The sequence below is a fragment of the Crocodylus siamensis genome, chromosome 5 (genome assembly GCF_052110815.1).
Source record: "Crocodylus siamensis isolate JL-2025a chromosome 5, ASM5211081v1, whole genome shotgun sequence".
In the NCBI taxonomy this organism is placed as follows: domain Eukaryota; kingdom Metazoa; phylum Chordata; order Crocodylia; family Crocodylidae; genus Crocodylus; species Crocodylus siamensis.
Genome location: NC_143399.1, coordinates 180,983,193 through 181,008,519, shown reverse-complemented (window position 1 = coordinate 181,008,519; position 25,327 = coordinate 180,983,193). Strand labels below are relative to the sequence as shown.

At 44.9% G+C, this 25,327-nt stretch overlaps 1 protein-coding gene across 3 annotated transcripts in view; it reads right to left on the bottom strand.

The window, feature by feature from the left end:
• KIAA1217 (KIAA1217 ortholog) overlaps window positions 1-25,327 on the bottom strand; it is a 684,182-nt gene that overhangs the window by 531,246 nt on the left and 127,609 nt on the right. The window lies entirely within an intron of this gene.

Below are 25,327 nucleotides of genomic sequence, written 5' to 3'. Positions count from 1 at the left end.
CCCGGGTACACCCAAGGGTGTGCCCTATTCTCAGTCGGATGGGATGGGTAGGCAGGAGGGGGTGCTGTGAGAGGGATGCCAGAATTTTGAGCAGATCCCTCTTTCCTCCATAGAGTTAGCCCAAGCCCAAAGTTCTTAACTATACACAATATATTGAGTTATAATATACATAAACATAAAACTAAATATCATATACATATATTTACACAGTGAACATTAACCAATAACCAAGGTCAAACCCTAAATAACTCTATTTACCCATCACAATAAAACAATTTCGGCAGCTTCAACACAATACGACATCACAATACAATATTTCAATTACAAAAGATAAAGCATAAACATAAACAATCTTAATATAATATATTCCTTAATATAGTCCTTGACCCATGGCAAGAGATGATTCTCCTTCCAATGGGGTCCTTTGGGGGTGGGGGGAGAGGCAAGAAGCACCAGGGGCCTCTCCCCTTAGGGCCTTGACTAGGCAGGGGGCTACTCACTCAGCCCCTTCTGTGGGACCCAAGGGCCCAATGACTCATGCTCCCTCAGGTGGTGGTAGTCAGGGTGCAGCTTGATGGGGTCTCCTCTGCTGGAGCGCCTCTCCAGACCTCTCCCGCGCTGCTGGGCTCCTCCCTACCCTGTGCCCCACTCTGGGCACAGAAGGCTCAGCTCCTCTCAGCTGCTGCACCACCATACTGCTGCTGGCTTCTGGGTGCTGGGCCTCATGCTGTAGCAGTACTATTTCCCTATGCCCTGGCTTTGGCACTGAGGGCTCTTTTAGCACAGACTGGGCCCTTCAGGCTCTGTCCATCCATCCTCATGCCAGGTGGCTAACCCAAGCAGCCTCCGCTGCTCCCTGGGTCCCGATGCTCAGGCCTGTGTACCGCCCTGAACACCATGGGACCTGGCTGCTTGCCGAGAGATGGGGCCTGAGCCGCCTCACTGCAGCCCCCAAGGCCCTTGCCCCATGTGGTGCTCCATGCACTGTGTGGCCCACTGGCCCTGTCGGGGTTGCAGTCTAGAGCTGCTGCTTGCGGCTCCCAAAGCCTGGGCTCCATGCACCGAACCACGCACCATGATGGGCCCAAGCAGTCTTACAGCGCTCCCAGAGCCAGATCTCCCCGCACCGTCCCCATGCACACCACTCCCAAGGCTGCTCCCTCAGTGTCAGCTTCGGGAGGCTTGGGCCTATTGCCTGCTAGGAGAGAGCTCCCCAGCATTTCTTGGCTCCACTCTTCTTCAGTCCCTCGCCGCATCTGCTCAGCCTGCTGCGCACGCTCCCCTTTTATACTCTTCAGAGGCTCTACCCCTGAAGTTCTCTGGACGCGGCTGGTGCAGTTCTGATCCAGGTCCAGCTGCTCCTTGCCCCCTCCCTTCAGAAAAGGGTGAGGCATTGCTTCCCTTGTGCTGCCTCCAGATTGGTGGGCAGGCTCCACCAATCAAACAGCGGACCCTCGATCTTGGGACTCAACCCAAACTCCAAAAAGTAAGCCTGCTACAGAGAGTAAGGTGGATATCAGTCAGCAGTGTGCCCTTCTTGCCAAGAAGCTAACAGCATACACTAGTAGGATTGTCACCAGCAGATCAAGGGAAGTAATTATTCTCCTCTATTCAGCACTGGTGAGGCCGCATCTGGAGTAGTGTGTTCAGTTTTAGGCCCCATAGTATAGAAAGGATGTGGACAAGTTGGAGACAGTCCAGAGGAGGACATTGAAAATAGTGACGGGGCTGGGGCACATGTCTTCTGAGGAGAGGCTGAGGGAACTGGGCTTATTTAGTCTGCAGAAAAGAAGACTGAGGGAGGATTTGATAGCAGCCTTTAACTACCTGAAGTGTGGTTTCAAAGAGGATGGAGTTAGACTGTTTTCAGTGGTGACAGATGACAGAACAAGGAGCAAAGGTCTCCACTTGCAGCAAGGGTTGGATATTAAGAAAAACTCTCTCAATAGGAGGGTAGTAGAACTCTGGAACAAGTTACCTAGAGTGGTGCAATCTCCATCCTTGAAGGTTGAAGGTTTTTGAGGCCTGGCTTAACAAAGCCTGTCTGGAATGATTCTATGAATTGTACCTGCTGTTAACTATAAATATGAGTGAATGTCATAGACGTGACATGGAGTAATATATGTTTATAGTTGTGTGACATGCAAACTTCGGAAAACAATCTTTAAAATAAACCCTGGTGAAGCTACCTCAAAGATAACATTTAGACCAAAACTAGAAGAACAAAAAAAAAAGAAAAGCTTAAGTAGAAAATCAGAATATGCAACACAGCGTACAAAGAACTCGTATGCACTTACACAAACACAATGCTCTTTTTAAAGACATTCCTTGATGTTCACAAATTGTTTCTGGCCAGTCTTCTCCTAATGCTGCTTTTAATTAGTGGAAGACATGCAGTAATTAAAAGATTTTCTACATGTCATAGTTTTTCATATGAAGAAAACATACATTTTACAGTAATATACTAAATCATAAATAGGCTTTTTACATTAAAGAAGATTTATCACAATACTTTACTTTTAAACAAACTGCATAGTTTTGGAAACAATCATTACAGCAGAAAAATCTTCAGTTCTAATGAAACTATTGCCCACAGCAATGTTTAATCTTTGTTCGTTTTTATTCAGGCAGAAAATTGACATTTGAATGGCTTATTTTTAAAGGCAATGTAGTCTCATCATAAAAAAAGAAACTTCTATTTATACAAGTACCTGCCACATTCATTTGAACATCTGGTAAAAGTGATTAACTTTATTAGTAAACATACAAAATAAACATTGAACAAACAAAATGAGAGACAAGTACAACTTACGTTCTATTCCTCAGGCCTAGGAGCATATGAGCACTACATTAATATTATCAAGGTCTCCAAGGTTAAGGTTCAAGGTCTTGTCATCACACAGCACAGCCTCATCGGAAGATCTGACCCACTGCTCATAGCAATAGTTATGTGATGGCACCACTTGCATACCTTTTGATCAGGAGATAAAATATTGCAGGGGTTGTCAGCCATGTACCCCTGGGGGTACTTTGAAAGGTCCCAGGGGGTACGCAGGGACAGATGGGGTGGAGCATGACCACCCTGCGCCACTACCTCACAGGAGCAGAGCCAGCGTAGAGCGAGAGCAGGGCCACACAGATGCTGCGCTGCTGCCGCTTGCCACACCCCCGGTTAGCATCTGCTCATTTGCCACTCCCCCTCCAGGGGTACACTTACTAAAAAGGGGGCTGCTGGGTGTACACTTATTTTAAAAGGTTGAAAACCCCTGAGATATTGTACTTGGGAAAAAAAAGTAAACAGGAACATAAACTTCACTCTCTGGCTTAGCCAGTAATAAAGGAAAAAGATGCTTTGGCAAAATGAAAGGCAAAGGAAGAACCCATCATTAAATATTACAGATAAGCAGGAATGCAAGGGCTTGTTTTTTAAGCAAGGATGTCCAGCCTCTAAATGGGAGTCATACTAGCTGGGGTCAGGGGGTAAAGTAGTGGAGATCATAGGCTGCAGGAGCTGTATAGTTCCCTACCCCCTGCCCCACAGCTGCACTACATACCTGCGTCACCCCTCTGCTACATGCCACCATTGCTGCACTCTGTGCCGGCCATGTGCTTGGGTGCCCTCCCCTTTCTGCTGTACATCATGTTCTCTGCTGCACCACATTCCCCCCTGTTACTGCTCCCTACAGCTCCCTGCTGCACAGCACCCACAGCAGTCCTGCTCCCCATGCATCCTTGCTGCACTGTGTAACCCAGCCTTTAGCTTCTTGGCCATAAACTCCTCCATTGCTCAGGCACCCTGAGCTACAGGCTTCCCTAGCACTGATAGCTGTACCACCCTACCCCCTGTTGTAGGGGCAGAGGCAGGACAGGGAAGCCAGAGTAAAAAGCAGGCTGGAGCCCTGAGCTGCTACTGCTGCTAGAGCAATGAGGGAAAGCTGTGGCTGGGTGGGAGCCTGAGGGCTGCAATTTAACACCTTGTGGGCTGCCCTTGGATAGCCCTATTTTAATGTATTAGATCAAGCCTGTTATTTTGACACATGCAAAGTATTTGCTGGTTAGAGCACTTCACAGTAAGTTGGTTTCATATCATGTAAATCTTTAAAACACACACCATTTTTTTGTAGTGCTATCATTTACTTATTTGTACAAGGTTTTTTGCAAGAGCAACAATACTTTGAACCATTAAACTGGGATATGGAAACAGGAGGGAAGAAAATTGCCCAGTGTTCTATCACAGAACCTCCTCATTCTTCCACAGCGCATAGAGATGATAGCTTAGATAAAATCCTGGCTGCACCGAAGTGAATGAAAAACTACCACCGACTTCACTAGGTCTAAGTTTTCACCCCTGGCTTCTACAGATACCTGGAGTGAGATCCTCACCCCCTGCTCTGGTCTCCATGCACCAAATATGATGCCTGGAGCAACTGTCATACTTCAAATTCAATAACCCTCTGCCACTCAGGTAGTACCTGGGGACCTCTTTTGGGCTGGAGTCAACGATCTTCCGAGGTCTCTTCCAGTCCTAATGTCTATGAAAATCTATGAAATGAACATGAACTCTCTCAGGGGCTGTGGACAGTATACAATTTTGCCCTGATATTCAAGTAAGCCTTATTAAAGAGGTACAAGGTTAGGATTTGCCAAGGACAGAGCCATCTGTGCCAAAGCTGAGCCCACATATTAACCCTAGGGCAGCATTGCCAGGGAATTCCAGGGAATTGCCCCTTGGCTCCCTTTACGTTGACTTTCCAGTGCAGAGGAGTCTCAGTACAAAATACCATGTGAGAATGTGCAGTTCCCATGGAGTTTGGGAGGGGTTTATTGTGCATCCTCCCCCAGTAACCAGTCCCACCTGACACACCCCGGAGGACAGTTTTGAGAAACGGCCAAAACTTTCCCTACATTCTAGGCAGGGAGATTTGCATGTGGGTTGAAAGGAGATGATCACCCCCACTAAAATAGAGACAACAAATTTAGTCAGTGGTATATACAGAATGACCAATTACCAATTACTAGTGCAGCTAGACCCAGGGGTGGGTCATTTAACAGATTTTGGTGAGCTGTTGAGGGCCACACACATACAATCTTTCAGAAGATATCATTTTAATGATTTATAGATAAAAAATAAATAATATACCATAAATCAAACATCTTTAATTTTTATTAAATTAACATAATAATAACATATTTTAATTTTTATTTCAAAAATATTTTTGTCCTGATTTATGGTTTTTTAGTGGTATATATAGAGGCAATTGCCTAGCTCAGAATAAAATCTTACTCTTGTATATTGTGTTTGGGGGGAGCACTGGGGTTATGAGAGGTGGGGTGTGTGTGGGAAGGTAGGTGTGTGGGGGTGGGTGTATGTGTGTGTGGGGGGGTGGTATTGGGGAGCGTGTGTTTGTGTGTGCGGGGTCTGGTCCCAGGAGCCACCCAGGGGTGGAGGGAGTGAGGGGGGGCCAGGGAGTGCATGCAGCAGATCTCAGCCCAAAAGTGCAGATGCCACCCACCCTCCCTCACATCTGGCTCATGGCTGCCCCTGCAGCACTGTGCTTGGGGCCAGTCCCTGCCCAATCCTACCTGGGATAACCCATTCTGTGCCCCCACCTGCACCCATCCTGTGCCTGCTCACAGCACCACCCTGCCTGCAGCCAGCGCGCAGTTTCCTGTCGGGGCTGCTCCCTTCACACACACACCCCTGCCCCCGCGCCTCCAGCAGCTCCTCCTCCTATTCCTCCTGCCCCTGCTGCACCACTCCAGGCAGCAGTTAATACTGGGAAGCCATGGGGATGTGTGCCAGACAGCAGATGCCCAGCTAGGAGGAAGGGAAGCTGCAGCCAGGCAGTCCTGCCCCAGCATATGGGGCTTCAGTATCAGCTCCCAGCCACCTTCCACCCAACTGGTCACCCACAGGTGGCTGCTCATCACACCAGGCAGACAGAGTGGGTGGAAGACAGCCAGGAACTGAGCTGGAGCTCGAGCTGGAGCCCTGTGTGCTGGGTCAGGATCTACCCGGTTACAGCTTCCCCCATGCTCAGCTGGGAATCTGCTGCCGGGTACACATCCCCACAGCTTCCCCACACTACTTGCTGCCTGGAGCAGTGCGGCAGGGGCAGGAGGAACTGCTGGAGGCAGAGAGAGCCGAGCAGTACCCAAGTGGCTGCAGCCCCGCCAGGAAGCTGTGTACACGGGCCAGGGCTGTCGGAGCACAAACTGCCCCAAGACGGGCACAGCCCTATGTGGAGCACTGCAGGGGCAGCTGCAAGCTAGATCCAATCAATTGACAAGCACCCACCCACATGCCAGATCTGGCCCACGGCCCATATTTTGTCCACCCCTGAGTTAGACACACTACTGGCCAAGATGCAATTCTTTTTTGTTTCATTTAAATCATTATCTTTTTAATTTTTAGAGGTTTGTGAAACTGTAAAACTTAAAATTACTAAAGGAAATTCTGCTCACTCTTGGATCATTGAAATTAATTATCTTTTAAAATGTTTACACTTTGATGGATCGCAGTTGTTTGAGAATTCACTACAATATCAAAATTCATTAAGGGTTACATTTTCCATGAAGGTCTACCACACATCTCCTATTAGCAATAACAATGATTATTTGCCAAAATAATATTTATCAGACTGAAAATATAACTCACATCATTTTTTATAGACACAGCTGGATTACCTTGTTTTATACATAGCACCTATAGGCTATTCTTCTTAATGACTGTTTATGAGAGATTTTGATCCATTTACTCTGTAGAATTGGTTTGATTTGCTTAATTTTATTCCACTGAACTTGAAACACTGTTTAAAGAAATAATAAATTCTAAGCAATCGCATAAAGGTTTGCAGAAGATATTACATAATGACATTCTACATGAAGGACTCTTTTTTTATATTTCTAGGCAAAGGAAATTAATAACACTTTTATGTGAATATTTTGGTCAAAGAGAGTTTTTTAATCAGCATTTTCCTAGATAATATGTGTGAGATATGCAATTAACCAAGAAAAAAGGAAAAGTACAGAAGGGAAAACAGCTTACAACACTGAATTTGCTAACTCAAAAAAGGCAATGCTGATTCTAAACACTACTATAATTACCACCTTTGCCTTCCACCTGATGCAGTTCTAATACGGTCCACTATTGCACATTTGAAAGGAAAAAACCAGTAATATTCAAAACAGTGAAAGTAAAGTACTGTGAGGGGCTCTCTCACACTCAGAAGAAAATATTACTTTTAAATTCTTCAAATATAAGAACAACTGACAATAAGTGCATATCTTGAAAAGCTACCGTATGCTTAATACATAAAATTGAAATAATATTCCCAGATCTATATGCTAGAAGAGAGGGACAGGCTACAACTAGATCTGGACAGGTTACAGAGGTGTGTGGATGAGAATAGGATGGGTTTCAACATGGACAAGTGCAAGGTATTGCACCTGGGGAGGAAGAACCAGCAGCATACCTACAGGCTGGGGAGCTTCCTTCTTGTCAGTGCAGAGGCAGAAAAGGATCTTGGAGTCATTATTGATGCCAAGATGAACATGGGCCGCCAACATGGGGATGCGGTCAGGAAGGCCAACCACACCTTGTCATGCATCCATAGATGCATCACGAGCAGGTCCAAGGAAGTGATCCTCCCCCTCTATGCAACACTGGTCAGGCCGCAGCTGGAGTACTGCGTCCAGTTCTGGGCACTGCACTTCAGGAGGGATGTGGACAGCATCGAGAGGGTCCAGGGGAGGGCCACTCACATGGTCAAGGGGCAGCAGGGCAGGCCCTACGAGGAGAGGTTATGGGACCTGAACCTGTTCAGCCTCCACAAGAGAAGGCTGAGAGGGAATCTGGTGGCTGCCTATAAACTTGCCAAGGGGGACCAGCAAGCAACGGGAGAGTCCCTGTTCCCCCAAGCACTACCAGGAGTAACAAGGAACAACGGCCATAAGTTGCCTGAAAGCAGATTCAGGCTGGACATCAGGAGGTGCTACTTCACTGTCAGAGCGGCTAGGAGCTGGAACCAACTTCCAAGGGAAGTGGTGCTCGCCCCTACCTTGGGGGTCTTCAAAAGGAGGCTAGATACCTAGCCAGGGTAATTTGACCCTAGCATTCTTTCCTGCCCATGGTAGGGAATCGGACTTGATGATTTTCTCAGGTCCCTTCCGACCCTACCTACTATGAAACTATGCTATAACATAAAAAGTTAACAATGGTGACAGAATATCATAAATATCTTTAGGGTCAAATGTGTATAATAAATATTATGATGTAAAGACAAAACTTTAAGATACTTCTCTGGTTATAACAGTTGGGTTATTTAAGACAAAACTAACTGTTTTTTTGGGAATAGGAATAAGAAAAGGCAAGGCAAAAAAGAATAACTATTTTTTATTTAATAGTATCTTGAGACGCATGTGCCGATGTGCTAAGCATTGCACATACAAATAGTAAAAGACAGACTTAGTCCTGAAAAGCTTACATTAGAAGGCTTCATTACTGCAAAGTGATGCTCACAGAGCCCTCCTTATGTCAATGAGACTCCATTTGTATTCAGGAGTCTGCCCACACACACCACATGACAGGATTAGGTCTTAAATAGACAAGACAAAAAGGACACATTATTTGCTATCATTTATCACAAGGGTGTCAAACTCATCTAGCCTGCTGAGCGACACTGTGGGCCAAACTGGGACTGACCAGCTATGCAACACCCATGGCACTGAGTCCAGCCCATGAGCAGCGCATGCCAGCCCCAGGGCTTGCTATGCACACAGCACCTGGGGCTGGAACAGAGCATGTGCTGCCCACGGTACATGGGCTGAATCCAGCAGTGCGTGTAGCAGAGGGGTTTGGTCTGGCAAGGTGCTGCATGCACTGGACCAACCCCTTTGCTGTGTGCAGGAGGCACAGTGCTGGCTCCAGCCCACACACCATTTACAGCATGCACAGCCAAGGCCAGTGCATGGGGCTGATCCAGAGATCCATGGGCTGGATCATATGGTTCCATTGGCCAGATCTGGCCTGCAGGCCATGTGTTTGACACCCCTGATCTATCAAATGGGGAACTGAATCATAGAGAAGTTAGGTGACTTTCACAAGGCTGTGGCAGTAATGGGAATCCAATCTAAATTTCCTTAGTGCCAATTTACTGCCTTCACTGCACGACTAACCTTCATAATTTTTTTAAAATTGGGAAATATACATCAATTTGTACTTACCTCTCAGCCCCCAAAGTTTTGTAATCTTAGCTTCTCCTGAAAAAAATGTGGTCAATTCCCTTATAATCTAAACTATATTCTGCTATTGCTAATCTTGGCAGTTTGTTCAATATATAAACCAACACACAAAACAGTATTGCTAGAATTGCTCATATACTTGTTCCCTTCCTTAACATTGGTTCATAACTTCAGTCTTTTCAAGTTCCCTCAAATATTTTGCTCAAAACACTGTGTTCCTTCCAAAAGATTTTCCCTCCTGTCCCCAAAACCCATCCTACTTAGTTTCTTAGAAATATATCAAAACCAAAAGCAGAAATCTCATCTTCATAATTCATTCTCCCGTATCTTGATTTATTTTACTTTCACGTGCTACACTTTCAAACAGTAAGCCTGTAATGAGTTTTAACACCCCCCCAAAAAAAACCCCTACTATATAAAACTAGTAGTTTAGATGCATAAGAATAGTGTAACATGCTTTATAGCCAAATCACTAAGTTCCCTGTGATTTACAGTGCTACAGCTGAGGAAATAAATGATAGGCCACAGGAGACTGTGGTTTACTTCAACCATTCAAGGGCAAAATAAAATATAAATGTTGGTTTGTTATTCTATCCCCTGATGTTGCATAATTGGTATATTATACAGACAGCTGAGGTTTACCCCTTTTTCAACCTCTTTTTTTCTCCAACAGGAAATTCTGAAATGTTTCACTTCATTGAAACAGTTCATAAAAACTCATGCTTTGCGTGATCTACAAGATTGAACACAAAAGCAGAAATATCTCCTTTGTCAAAACCATGAGTCAAAGACAGACCAAGATGAAGGCCATCACTTTTCATGGTCAATTTTAGGACAAATATTACAGACGTCTTTGGTTGTGTAAATGGCTACTGTAAGATTCTTTCCAGCTCAAAGGCCAGATCTTAAACTTTTATTCATGTTACAACTGAAAATAAATTAGACCCTCTAGGCACAGAGCAATGATCTCTTGCAGATGTCAAGGAATTGATAAAAGGTTAAAAATAAATTGATGGAATAAATGGTCTATCCGTCAAAAAAAGAACCCTCACTGCCATCCACAATCTTCAAAATTTGTACCCGTTTCCCAGCAGCACAGAATGCCTCAAGGTTTTTCTCAAGAAAAAAATCAATAAATAGACCCAAACCAGAAAAATATTCTGGTACTGTAAGACAAAATTAAGGAAAGCCTCTGTTTCTATAATTCAGGGCTGTCCAACTTCAACTCTGGGCCATCCACACAGTGCCAGAGTATAGCCCCCAGGCTGCACACTACATGGACTTCATGCTGTGGGGGTGGTTCCCCTGAGATCTCTGGCAGCCAGAGCAATTCTAGATCTTTATCTGTCCTTATTGATGTAAACTGGGGGGAAAGAGCTGCTTTTCCTAAAATTTAATCTAAAAACGTGAAGCCAGCTAACATGACAGGTTGAATTGTATTAGGAAAAATACAGAATACACTATTTTTTCTAGTGATAGATCTCAAATGTAATAACTAGTTCCCCCTGTATAAGACAGGTCATCTTATCTGCAATTCCACTGGTAGACATGTAATGCTTATATCCTCCCATATACTGCCTTAGTTTCACAGTGTCAAATTCAGAGATTATATTAATTAAACTCCTTACAAATGCTATATGACTTGCTGATATTGTCTCAGCCAGACAAAAGCTAAGGAAGTCTACATTGATAAAACTTATACTTTTACAGGGAGCAGAAGGTGAACAACCTTATGCTTAAGAGCCATCTAGATTCTTTTATAATCACCTTTGAATTACACCCATGGTGAAAAAAATATACAGCACAATCTAGTGAACTAAGCCTTTTCTGAAATCTGAAAGATGACATGCAAATAGGAATTAGGGAATTTTTTTTAACTTTCTTAGGGTTGGCAGGGTACATCTTACCATATTTACTCAAATCCAAGACAACCCTGAATTTAAGTTGACTCCTCATAATTAAATTCTATACATAGAAAAATTATGAATTTGTTATATTTTTCCATGTATATAATCTAATTATTGGAGGTTGTCTTTAATTCATCTGTGGTCTGGGATCGAGCTGCTACCTGAGGGTGTTGCCTGCCCCCTACCCTCCTTGCTGCCTCTGTAACCACCCCCATTCCCCACCATGTAGCCTCTGTTCCTCTTCCGGCTCCTCTCTCTCCCCCCTTACCCTTCCTCTGTCCTGGCAGGCTCTGTGCACATTGCAGCCTGGGGCACTGAGCATGGCCACAGTCTGGCTCCAGAGCAGCAGCCAACATGGCTGCTACAGGAGTGGGGCTGGGGCCGTGCTCCATGCCCCAGGCTAGAACAGGGATGGAGCCTGCCATGTGAAGCAAGAATAAGCAGGAGGGGACCAGAGCCTAGAGGGGAGTGAGGGGCAAGCAGAGGCTGGAGGGGTGGGGTGAGGAGGGAGAACAGAGGCTGGGGGAAGTGGGGACCAGAGGCTGGAGGGGCAGGCAGTGTGTTGGGGGGGTCAACCAGCTTTCCTCCTGCTTGGACCTGTCCCCTTGCCACCACTGCCCCCTTCCTGCAGCACCCTCAAGTAGCAGCTTGAGCCCAGACCACAGCAGCTGCCTCCCTCCCCTCCCTACATGATTCCAAGACAAGGGGCTTTCCCCCCTTTTTCAATGGGGCAACCTCATCTTAGAATCAAGTAAATGTAAATATAGTACATAAGAAACACTAGTATGAGTGAAGGCTGAATTAAGCACCAGAACACTATTAAAAATGTACTTATAAAAACTGTTCCACATGTCTTCTAAAAATGCAGAGCCTAAAAATTTAAAAGCAGTAACACTGAGGGCAAGAGGTGTCCTGATGTCCCTCCTCAATGGAAAACTTACTTCTTCTAGAAACTGCACTGGTTTATTATTAAGGTACTTCAGACTTGTCAGTGTAGTACACTGTAGTGATAACCCACAGAGAATGACTTACAAAGCCTCATCAATTGTTTCACTTATGCCTGCCAAGAGTATGGTCTTAAAATCAGCGTCAAGATGACCAATGTTATGGGCCAGAACACTGGTTTACCACCAGCAATCACAATAGGTGAAAACATCTTGGATGGTGTAAGTAAATTTATGTACTTTGGCTCATTGTTATCGACAACCTGTCACTTGAGTCTGAACTGAATACCTGTACTGGCAAAACATCAGGTTTCATTAGCATGCTGAGCAAAGGACTGTGGAATGACAACAAATTGGCTGTTAAGACCAAGGTCAACATATATCATACTTGCATCCTCAGCACCCTTTTGTATGGCAGTGAATCCTGGACCACATACTCTACTCAATAAAAGCACCTGAACAGCTTCCACTTAAATTGCTTTTACCACATTCTATAGAAAGTCCTGGGAAGGGCAAAGTTGCCTATGTTGAAGTCTTGGAACGTGCCAATACTCCGAGCATCCACTCTCTTCTTAGTCAGCATCGACTTCAATGGCTTGGTCATATAAGGCCATATACCTGGGTTCTCCATACAAGAGATCTTTTTACAGGAAGATGATCATATAGGCATCCTTATCTCTGGTTCAACAATGCTTGCAAGAGAGATATGAAGGCAATGACCATTGAGTCAGATGACTGGGAGAAGATTGCTGAGGACCAAGCAGATGGAAACAGTCTATTAAGCATGGAATTAAAGCTTCTGAGGAAAGAAGAGCCCAGCATGAAAAGGAAAAAAGAGCCCTCAGGAAGAACCCTGTACCACATTCAGGATTGCTTGATATGAACTTCAAATGTGATAAGTACAAAAGGGGCTGTCACTCAAAAATTGGTCTCTCCAGCCACACTCACAGATATTCAGTGAGCTGATGCCTCACTTGGCACAATTCTATCATCCTGAAAGACAGGCAGATGCCTCCTACTACCACTCCTTCAAATTTTGAATGCTGCAGTTATCTAGAAATTATTCAGTAATTAATTAATTATCCTACTGATAAATCAGCTGACAACCCAATCCATAAAACAGCTGCCAAAAGAACATCTGAAACAGAGTTGCTCTCTGTAAAATTAATGTCAGTATTGTCATACATGACTGGGTTTTGTAACTTGCACATTTTATCTATATAGGGAAAGCTGGTAACAACCTCTTAGATTCTCTAAAACTGTCCACTATAAAGGTCCTTGCAACTTATTTGTAAAAAGTTTCTATACTTCCATTATTTGTAGCAGGCCTTTGAAACTCAGCAGGGTCAACACCCTAAGACTAGGAAAGTATCTTCTACTTTTCCAGTGAAATTAGTTTGTATGTGTTTTTAATAGATACATGTAGCTCCCACAAGACTCCAGCCTCATTCAGAGCACAGTATATGTGAACAAGGGAAGAAAATTAAAGGTGCACAGAAACCATAAATCTGGCATTTCCCCAATTCCAATATGCAGCTTTTCATGCTTAATATTTTACTTTTAAATGTAGGTTTTTAATGCAATTTACAAACACGCAAATACTGAACAGTTAAAGCAAACCAGATTGCCAGAGAGTATTTTTAAACAGCCTTCAAAGCATACCTTTTCCTCATCTCATATAAGATAAAAGTGCATGGTTGTCCTGTGCCCAAATATATATCATGTTCCACAATGCAGCTGTCAGACAATTTTCCAGTGTATAACGTATAAAGAAAACCACAAGACCATTGCAATGTGTTGTCCACATATACTGTGCTCTGAATGAGGCTGGAGCCTTGTCAGAGCTACATGAACCTATTAAATACATGCAAACTAATTTAACTGGAAAAGCAGAAGCCACTTGTCTAGCTAATCTCAATGTTTTGTCCCTGCTGAATTTCAAAGGCCTGCTACAAATAATGGATGTGTGAAAGCTTCTTACACATAAGAACATTCTAGGGTCCATGCTCTTCTTGATCTGCTACTCACAGACAGGGAAGAGCTGGTAGGGGTTGTAGTAGTGACCACAAGATGATTGAGTCCAGGATCCTGACAAAAGGAAGAAAAGAGATTAGCAGAGTATGGGCCATGGACTTCAGGAAAGCAGACTCTGACTTCCTCAGAGAACTGATGGGCAGGATCAGTCTGTGGGGAAATGGAGTCCAGAAGAACAGGTTGTATTTTAAAGAAACCTTACTGAGGCGCCGAAAGAAACCATCCCAATGTCCAGGAAGACTGGCAAATGTGGCAAGCGACCAACTTGGTTTAACAGAGAACTCTTCAGGGAGCTTAAACACAAAAAGGAAGCTTACAAGAAGCGGAAACTTGGACAGATGACTGAGGAGGAGTAGAACAATATTGCTCGGACATGCAGAGATGAAATCAAGGCCAAAGTGTAACTAGAGTTGCAGTTATCAAAGGACGTGAAGGGTAACAAGAAGGATTTCTACAAGTATGTCAGCAACAAAAGGAAGGTCAGGGAAAGTGTGGATTCATTACTGAAAGGGGAGACAACCTAGTAACAGATGATAAGGAAAAGGCTGAAGTACTCAATGCCTTTTTTACCTTGGTCTTCACAGGCGAGGTCACCTCCCAGACTATTGCACTGGGCAGTACAGTCTGGGGACAAGGTGAGCAGCCCTCAGAGGTGAAAGAACAGGTTAGGGACTAGTTAGAAAAGGTGGGTGCGTACAAGTCCATGGGGCCAGATGCAATGCATCCAAGCATGCTGAGAGGGTTCACTGATGTGATTGCAGAGTCGCTGGCCATTATCTTTGAAAATTTGTGGGGATCAGAGGAGATCCCAGACAACTGGAAAAGGGTAAATATAGTACCCATCTTTAAGAAAGGGAGGAAGGAAGATCCAGGAAACTCCAGACCAGTCAGCCTCACCTCAGTCCCTGGAAAAATCATGGAGCAGGTCCTCAAGGAATCCATTTCTAAGCACTTGGAGGAGAAGAAAGTGATCAGGAACTATCAGCATGGATTCACCAAGGGCAAGTCACACCTCTGACCTACCTGATTCTTGCAACCAAGATGAGAAAATATGGGTTGGATAAATTGACTGTAAGGTGGATAAAAGGCTGGCTGGATTGTCAGGATCAACAGGTAGTAAAAAATGGCTCAATGTCTAGTTGGTAGCCTGTATCAAGTGGAGTTCCCCAGGGGTCAGTCCTGGGGCTGGTTTTGTTCAGTATCTTCATTAGCTATCTGGAAGATGGGATGGAGTGCACCCTCAGGAAGTTTGCAGATGACACCAAGCTGGGGGATGTAGTACATACACTGGAGTGTAGGGCTAGGATTCAGAGTGACCTAGACAAATTGGAGAACTGGGCCAAATGAAATCTCATGAGGTTCAACAAGGACAAGTGCAAATTCCTGCACTTAGGACGGAACAATCCCATGCACCACTACAGGCTTGGGACAGACTGGCTAAGCAGCAGCTTTGCAGAAAACGACCTTGTGGTTATAGTGGACAATAAAATGGATATGAGTCAGCAGTGTGTTCCTGTTGCCAAGAAGGCTAATAGCTTACTGGACTGCATTAGTGGAAATGTTGCCAGCAGATCAAGGGAAATAATTATTCCCCTCTATTTTGCATTGGCGAGGCCACATCTGGAGTACTATACCCAGTTTTGCCCTGCCGCCCCCCACTATAGAAAGGATGCAGACAAGTTAGAGAGAGTCCAGCAGAAAGCAATGAAAACAGTTAAGGGGCTGGGGCACGTGACTTATGAGAAGATACTAAGTGAACTGGGCTTATTTAGTCTACAGAAGAGAAGATTATTGGGGAATTGCATAGCAGCCTTTAACTATCTGAAGGGTGGTTACAAAGAGAATGGAAATAGACTGTTCTCAGCGGTGACAGATGACAGAACATGGAACAATGGTCTCAAGTTGCAGCAAGGGAGGTTTAGATTGGATGTTAAGAAAAAAATCTCTCAACAGGGGGGTGGTGAAGCACTGGAACAGGTTAGCTAGAGAGGTGGTGGAATCTCCATCCTTGGAGGTTTTTAAGGCTCGGCTTGACAAAGCCCTGGCTGGAATGATCTAGTTGGGGGTGGTCCTACTTTAAGCAGGGGGTTGGATTAAATGACCTCCTGAGGTCCCTTCCAACTCTAATTTTCTATGATTTGATGATTCTATAAAAAAAGAATCATGGGATTTGTGTTATATACCACTGAGTTACTGAAAATTTTTGAGGCTACTCCTCAAAAATATTTCTGAAATTCAACCCCTAAATTCTTAGTTCTTCCTCCCATACCTCTCTGCCCCATGTTAAATCAGTACTTCCTTTCCTGAAACTATGCTGACTACTTCTACTACAACTGTAGGTTTCCAAGTGTTCTCCCCCTTCATCTGCTAAAATACTTTTAAAAACTTTTATTTTACAGTTGTTCTTCTGTGATTTCCTGTTATGTTCTGAAGCTGTTTCTTAAGTAGTGGCATCACCCTGGCTGCCCACAGGCATTCCAGGGTGTCTCTGAAGCTAAGTGCACTTTAAAAAATATTAGTTATAGTGCACCCTTTAAGATTTCTCAGTTTAGTTGATTTATTTGGGTGCTTAAAATTAATTTGGAGGGGAGGAAAGGTGGGGCTTTTTATATTTCCAAATTGAAGAAATATCTTTCCCAGTTATATTTTTCATTTACAAAAGCAAGCTACTTTCTCAAACCCACCTCACTTCATCTTGAAAAATCCAATGAAATCAATTAAAAACTGATGTTATTTTGTAACCCAAATTCTCCATTATTCAAAGTTAAAATCCTAGGCTGCATCCATATGTGCACGCACATGACTGTTGTGGCATCTCAAAGCAGTCTGAGATGGTGCAGGAGGCATGCCACAAATAAAAAAATGTTCCCTGTGCTGCAAATATGCAGTGTAGACTCTAAGTTTGATACCAAGAAATCCTGGTATCAAAAGAAAACACAGCAGAAAAAAACTGATGCAGGAGCAGCTGGAGACTGGATCCTCCAAAGAGACACCCGGCCAGAACATTTTTATGACTGCTGCACGCTCCTGCTGCTCTAGCACTCTGCCTCAGCATGCTGGAGGAAACAGAGACATGGTAAGGCTGGCCTGGACCCAGACTCTGCCCCCAATAAGCAGAGATTGGGGTGGGGTGCTATGTGCAAGTAGGAAGACTGTGTGGGTAGGGGGACTGTGTAGAAAGGGTGGGTCCCTTGCCCACCCCCTATCCCCACAGTGCACAACCCTGTCTGCAGCTGCAGCAGTCAGCAGCAGGGTCTTGTGTCGCTCTTAGTCCACTGCAGGCAGAATCCCCCAGCAGTGTGCAGCACCACCTGAGATCTGAGGGGCTACATGTGGTGCACAGAGCCAGCCCAGCTGGCTGGTGCACATCTTCACACAGGACCAGCCCGGCTTCTGCTGCCCACCATCTGTGGTTCCTGACACAGCCGGCAGAAGCTGTGGATCATGCCTGCCATGTCAAGACAGGAGCTGGCCTGGCCCAATGGCATGAGGTTCCTGCTCCTGCGTGAGCCCTGGGTGGCAGCAGGAGCCCATCTGATCTTGTGTGAAGGCAGCAAGCTGGGCGGGCTCTGTGCACCATATGTAGCTCCCAGGTCTCAGACAGTGCCACATGCTGCTGGGGGACTCTGCCTGCAGCGGGCCATGACCAATCTGAGGGCCCACTGCTGGCTGCTCGATGCTGCTGCAGGGAAGCTGTGTGCCATGGGATGGTGGGTGGGGGACTTACTCCTCCAACACAATTTTCCCCCATACCCACACAGTCCCCCACAAACCCCACACCCACAACTCCCCCCAGAATCCACCCACAGGCCTCATTCCCACAAACCACCCCCACAAACCCCCACCAAAACTCACATAACCAACCACAACCCCCACACCCATGAACCCCACCGCAACCCACCCCCAAACCCCACACCCCCAAGCCCCACACCTACTCCTACAGTCACTCACAAACCCCACAGTACCCCCCACACAAACACACCCTCACAAACCCCAGAGCTGGGCTTAGAGCCCCTCTATCTCCCTAGGGCAGCTTGTGAAGGGGGAGGCTAGCCTGGAAGGGAAGGGGCTTGCCCAGCCCAGACCTTGAGCCTCAGTCAAGGGCTTCCCAGGAACAGCATGGGGATCACCAGGGCCTGGGCACAGACACAGGGAGCAGAACAACAAGGTCTGGCACTGTTCAGAGCCACAAAGCAGCAGATGGGACAGCTGCAGATGGACTCTTGTCCTGGTGCTGGGATGGAGCTGATGCCAGTGTTAGAAATATTATTAAAAATGCATTATGAATAGTGTTGTTAGAACAGCACAGCTAGCAGCTCTCCCTGGTGGGAGGAGGAGATGGAGGACAGACTACCAAGGGCTCTTTGTATTAAGGTATCACTCTCTTTGTTTTGCAAATTTACTACCTCTTTGTTACAGTAAAGCATATACTCCTTAGTTTTCTCATGCAGATAAGAGTAATTGCAATTTTTAATGATCCTGTCCTTGAGAAAGAGTGAGTTTGAACTTTTGGTAACCTAAAGAGCTTTCTAAGCATGCGTAATCAGCTAATGCATATAAGCCTATCCGCCCCGCATACTTAAGTAGTTAATTATAATACACATGCGATGGATGACGTGACGTCATTTCATATATGTTTGTATGAACCGGAAATGAGTTGTAAGAGTTCCTGCTTTTGCACACGTGCCCAGGGGAGAGGGGATAAAGCCCGCTGAGAAGTTTTCCCCGCGGGCAGAGTGTGGTCTTTTGTCTTCACTCTGACCCTATTTGCAAATATACCTTTTGTGTTGCTAATAGAGTGTGTCTGAGAGTTCTTTGCCTCCCGAGAAATGAACCGCAGCATTTTTGCTTCACCAGGAAGGAGCTAGTGGGGGTAGGTGACCGTGCATTCCCCATCCAGGTCTGGCAGGTATGCAGCCATGGGGCCACAGGTCCAAGGGGGTGGATGCTGTTGCAGGTGGCAACAGGTCACAGCCAGGCAGCAGCTCCCACTGACAGACTGCTGCAGTGGCTAGAGGGTGCAGGGACTATTCTAGGTTAGGGCTGCTTCAGCGCTAGTGTCCCTAGATACCAACTGGCTGGGCCTCAGAAGCTCCTGAGGGCAAGTAGCCCAGTACTGCCCACAGGGCAGGTTTTAATACTTCTGGGGCCAGCATAGGTACTGGCCCCAGCCTCTAGCTCCCTCTGGCTGAAGATCCAAGAGGAGCTGGGGAGGGTCAGTTTGCCCCAACTGGCACTATTTGCCCTACACCAAAGTGCATATTCAGGCACATGTGCTGAGGCACAAATCTCCTGCACAAATTTATACCACTGCTACTTGAGCTGCTGCAAGTGCATGTGCCTGCATGTGTGGACACACCCCTAGTCTGCATCTGCATATGATGTCATTGTTTAGTTCCTCAGGGTCAAGTAGCAGTGACCCCAAGAAACACCCATGCCATGTGCACTTTGGCACATGGCAAGTTACCCCAGGAGCAGTAGGGAAGGATGGCTTGCATGAGGGCCTCCCAGGGCTGCAGCAGCAGTGGTTTTGTCACATGGAGCTTAGCTGGCAGCTGCAGCACCGCTCCTGGTGGCCTGGCTCCGCTTTTGAGCAGCATGCACTGCCCATGCGTGCACAGCTCTGCTGTTTTTTTTCCTGTGGGTTTTTTTCACCCCTGGATATCCAGGGGTCAAAAAAACAGCAGAGCCATGCACACATGGGCAGCGCTCCCTTGCAATACCACCTGAATGTGTGGTATGTGGACGTGTTTGCAGCACCACATACCACACAGCCATGCCTGTCTAGACATGGCCCTAAAGTGTAAAAATCTTTTTAGCAGGCTAATCAAAATGTATGTTGTTTATCCAACAAGCACAATATACCATTTTTACTTTTTAACGAGCTTCACTATCATCATTTTTTCATTTCTTTCAATTTGTATATTTATTTCAAAACTATGGAGTAGAATTTATGCTTTGAGCCAGAATTTAGTCTGACTGAAAAAGATCTACATAAAATTATAGCCATAGTTAAACTAAAATTCCAGGAAATGTATAACCAAACTATAACTTTGGGCTCCACTTCTGGCTAAGATTAATACATACATCTGGAAAATAGTATGTTAAATGTGTTCTCCCACCAGGCATCTATGCAAATGAATCTAATTTCCATACATGTCTATACTTTTTGCTTTGATAGCCAATGAATGATCATAGAAAGATCAAATTCCACTGATCTGCATAAAGTCTGTATTTTAACACCACCAAGGGCAAGGGCGTTGCTCTGAGCCGACCTCCACGTCTGTCTCATAGCAGCTGCTCCAGCCTTTGAATTAAAATAACTGCAGTTGGTCCTTCTCTACCATTGTGCAAGATGTTAAGATGCTTCAGTTAGCATTAAGGATTCTTTAGTCCAGCGGTAAGCAGCTTTTTCTGGCTGCAGGCTGGAAAGACCCACCCTGGGACAAAAGCAGATAGGCAGGCACTGGGATCCTGCCATAGCCAGCACTTGACACTGCAGCAGCACGAGGAGAGTGCCTTCAGTCAGCATTTATCCCTGCTGATGAATGTCACTGAAGTGCCACATCCACAGGCCAGATCCAAAGTGCCATAGGTTTCCAACCCCTGCTCTAGTCCAAAAAAATTACCACACTAGTCTTCATGCTGGCCTATCTGAGACCGGAGCAGAGGTAAAGTTGTTTTAATATGTAAACACACCACATTTAGGTCCAGAAGTTATTAGGCAGCAAAGAATATTATCATATTTACTTGATTTCAAAATGGGGAGGGAAAAGCCCCTCATTTTGGAATTGAGTATGGAGCAGTGATGGGGCAAGCAGCTGCTGTCTTGCCCCCTCCACCCCACAGCCTCTGCATCCCCTGCCTTTCTCCACACTGCCTTGGGCCACCACCTCTCCATCTCCCCCGCCGCGTTACTTCTGCCTCCTGGCAGCCTTGTGGGGACATCTGTGCTACTTATCCAAGGCCAGGCTGGAGCCTTGCTTTATGCCCCAGGCTGAAGCAAGGACAGAGAATGCTAGCAGAGGAGGAAGTGTAAGTGGGGAGGGACAGGGTGGGGAGAGGCTTCAGGGAGAGACAGGGAGAAGTGGGGGCAGACAGAGTGGGGGGCACTGCAAGGGGCAGAAACAAGTGGAGCGGGGCAGGCAGCAGGGGGCAAACTGTGTGCCCCCCCACAGCCTCCCCCATCACTTATCCCCTTACTGCCTCTCCTACCACCTGACCCCACTTCCTGCCTCCCTACCACTGCTTTCCCCATTGCAGTAGTTGTGGGAATGAATTTAAGTGGATCCTCCAATTATTAGATTCTATACATGGAAAATTATAACAAAATTATACTTTTCCATGTATGCAACCTTATTATTGGGGGCTCACCTTAAATTCAGGGTGATCTTGGATTCAGATAAATACGATCAATGACAGTATGACAGTTATGACAGAGGCAGTTTCCACTGTAATTGGTGGATTTTGTTATGATGTTATTTTATAAATATTTTTCAGAGTAAGATAATGTTTTAAATGATATTTTCATTTTTATGAACTAATCCATAAAACAAAAAGGATTCAGACTTAATCAGCCTAACTGTTCATACAGCATTATTTTTTACTGTGTCTTTGTAAATATGAAGCAGACACATATACAATTAAACTTGTAATAAAATGCATACTACATAGATTTAATAAAGCAGTATTACCTTTTAATAGGAGAGCAACTTAAGTAATGCAAAGAACTAGTAAAAAAGGACCAACTTTGATATAGGTTTCCAACTGTCCAACTTTGACATACGTTACCATACAGCTAATATCTATATAAACTATCAATAGTTAAGATGCTCAATTTAGTTTGTATCAAGAAATCTTGCTTTATTTTTCTTTATACATGTTTTCTTTGCCACAAAATATATTGCTTATGAAATATTGAACATCTAATTAAAAATTAAACAGGTGTACAAAGCAATTAAAATACAAAAGGTATGAAAACACCTTGGCAGGAGCAAGATTTAAATACAGATGTTGATCTGATATTTTAATAGGATAATAATTCTCTTGAAATAGAGATCTATAAATTGGTGATCTACTTTACAGCTTTTAAAATAGAACTTAGATATTTTCAGAAGAATACACATCTTAAAACAATTATTACATCTGATTATTTTTCCACAATACTTTAAAGGTTGATGGGACTTTTGGCAAGAAAGGAAAATATTTTATATGCTTAAGTGCTTAGTAGTGACTTTAACTGAGAAAGGAACAGTCATGTTGGTCTGCTGCAGAGGGATTCTTTGATCTAATTACTACCACTAGCAAATGTTAACTTCCTTTTTCCCATCGAGTTATTTGTTTCACAGCAGGAGCTCAATTAATTTTCCCTTTAACAGAAGGGAATATTAATCCCTATCCTCATTAAATATTTAAAAATCTTAGCAATCTAAATAACATGTGTTAAACTACTTTGTACCTACAGTTGTCATGAGTTAAGAGTTACGTAGGAGATACCACAAGAAGAAAGGTGACAGCACTGAAGTGGAGATGAAGGCATAAAAGTGAACAGCTGCATTAAAAGGAAAATGAAAAATAGGAGTAGTGAATTTTCAAGAACTGGGGAAATTACCTGTAAGGTCTAAATCCAGAAAGATATTCATGCACCTATGCACCTAACTGCCACTGCTGGCACTTGATTCCAACATTTAGGTATTATTGATGTCCTCGCTGACCCTCCCTTACCTGCTGCTTAATCCTGGAGATACCAGATGACTTACAGGCAGCTAAAATCTGCCAGCAGGTATGCACAGGCTAATGATATGCATTTTCAAAGCATGCCCACTGGATAGGACATCAAACAAAAAACAGCAAGGAGGGTTTGTGTTGCTATTGGTAGCATATCTTTCCAATAATATTAAACATTTCAATGGTTAGAGTATTCATCTGAATGCTGGAAGTCTAAGTGTAAATCCCTCTCACTCTTCTGCCATTGTGAAGCAGAGAGTGGAACCCAGATCTACCAGGTGCATGTCCTAAACAGCAGACGATGGACTCATTCTTATACTCATTCTGGCCCAATAAACATTTAAAGCAGAACTTCTCAACCCCAGCCCATAGGCCAAATCTAACTGTTAGGGTAGCCTGTCACATTTAGCTTTAGTTGCACCTGTTTGAGTGGTAAATTATAGTATTATTTGAACTTTTCTTTTATATTCAGCCTTATTTAACCATTGTTTAAATTTTTGTATAGCCTCATTATTATTTGAACTTTTCATTTTTCATTTTATATCTGCATTGTCAACTAACCTTGAGATCACTTTCACAGGCAGCTTATGTTCCAGCATTATCAACACAGGCATGTATAGTGCAAGTCTTGTTACTAGCTCAAATGAACTGAACTTGGCACTAACCAACTGAATCAGAGGGATGACATGATTGGATATGTTGATGAAAGCTGATAAGAGGGGACCAATTGGACAGTGCCCAAGATTTTGATGGAAAAATGAAATTAGGAGTCCAGGGCATGCCCAAATTAAGACACTGGTTAAAACAACAAGTTAAGATGTGTGCTTGTGATGGGTGTGTTAAAACAAAGGAATATGCTGACAGGATAAAAATACGAACAGTATGATGATCACAGGGAAACCAGTCTATGATATCTGGAAATGAAGAATGATCAGGAGTAAAGTAAAAGAAAAAACACAAAAAGAGAGTAACAACAAAGTTGGGTATGTGTCATTGTCCAATAACATCTGGACTAAATCAGCTATTACCCACAGATGACCACCCTCTACTTTCAGGAACTGATCGTCCGCCTTTTCTGTGAAGTGGAGTAACATCTGGGATTGGGTGAGACCATTAAACTAAGTGGTTTTCTCCCTCTGTATAGAAACTATTAATATATTTAATGTTTTAATAAAGTTAGATTTTAGTTAAGTCAAATGCTGTGAGGCATATTCTGTGTTCACTCGGGGCTTATTATGCTTTAACGATCCTTTAGCACAGGGGTAGGCAACGTTTTTTGGCCAGAGTGCCAAAAAAACCTACAATGTCTACCATGGAAGTTGCCGGAGCACTGACATGCCAGAGCCTGGAGCAGCTGTTTGCAGCCTCCCAGCTGCAGCCAGCCCACAGAGCCCGGTCTGCTTGCAGCAGGGCTAGCAGACTACCAGCCGCCTGCTGGAAGCAGCCGTGCTCCATGGCTGGCAGCAGCTGCTTAAAGCCCAGGCTGGCAGTGGTGTGCTGAGCAAAATGGCCTTGCGTGCCATGCTTGGCACGCATGCCAGGGGTTGCTGACCCCTGCTTTAGCACCATGGGTGCATAACATAGCTGCCTACACCACGGGGAGCCCTGCAGTCTGTAGCCCTCAGCACTAGATCAGGCATGCAGGGTAGTGTGGGTCTCGATCCTAGTGTGTAGACTTGGACGGGGGTGGTGTGGGGCCCCGGGTCCCAATCCATGGGGCTCTTCAGCCTGGAAAAGCACAGGCTTAGGGGTGATCTGGTGGCCACCTATAAATTTACCGGGTGCTCATCAGGATCTGGGGGAACATCTATTCACCAGAGCGCCCCAAAGGATGACGACAAGATTGAACGGTCACAAAATCCACCATGACTGATTCAGGCTGGCCATAAGAAAGAACTTCTTCACTGTCCAACCTCCCAGGGTTTGTAATAGACTGCCACAGGAGGTGGTTCAAGCACCCACTTTGAACTCCTTCAAGACACATTTGGATGCTTATCTTGCTGGGATCCTATGATTCCTGCTGACTTCCTGCCCCCGGGTCAGGGGGCTGGACTCAATGATCCTCCAGGGTCCCTTCCAGCCCAAATGTCTATGAAATCCTAGTCCATGAGTCCAGGTGGAGACAGGGGCTTTGCACAGGAGCAATACAAGGCCCAACCTGGCCCACAGATCAGCCCCATGCCATTCATCTGGCCCATGGGACCAAAACCTTGAGGACCACTGATTTAAATTATTTATACACAGCAGAACAACTTCAACAGGGGAAACAAGTAAAATGCTCCTTAGCATAATAGCCTACTGATTAGTGCAGTAGTTCTCAACTGGGATGCCATGACATAGGTGCTGCCATTATAGCAACAGCAAGGTAAAACTGCTCTGTGTGAACTCCTGCTGCATTAGGGCCCTCTGATCAGCCTAAAGCAGGCAGGAGCTGGTTTGGGCTGTAGCCCTACCTGGACTGGCCCCACCACA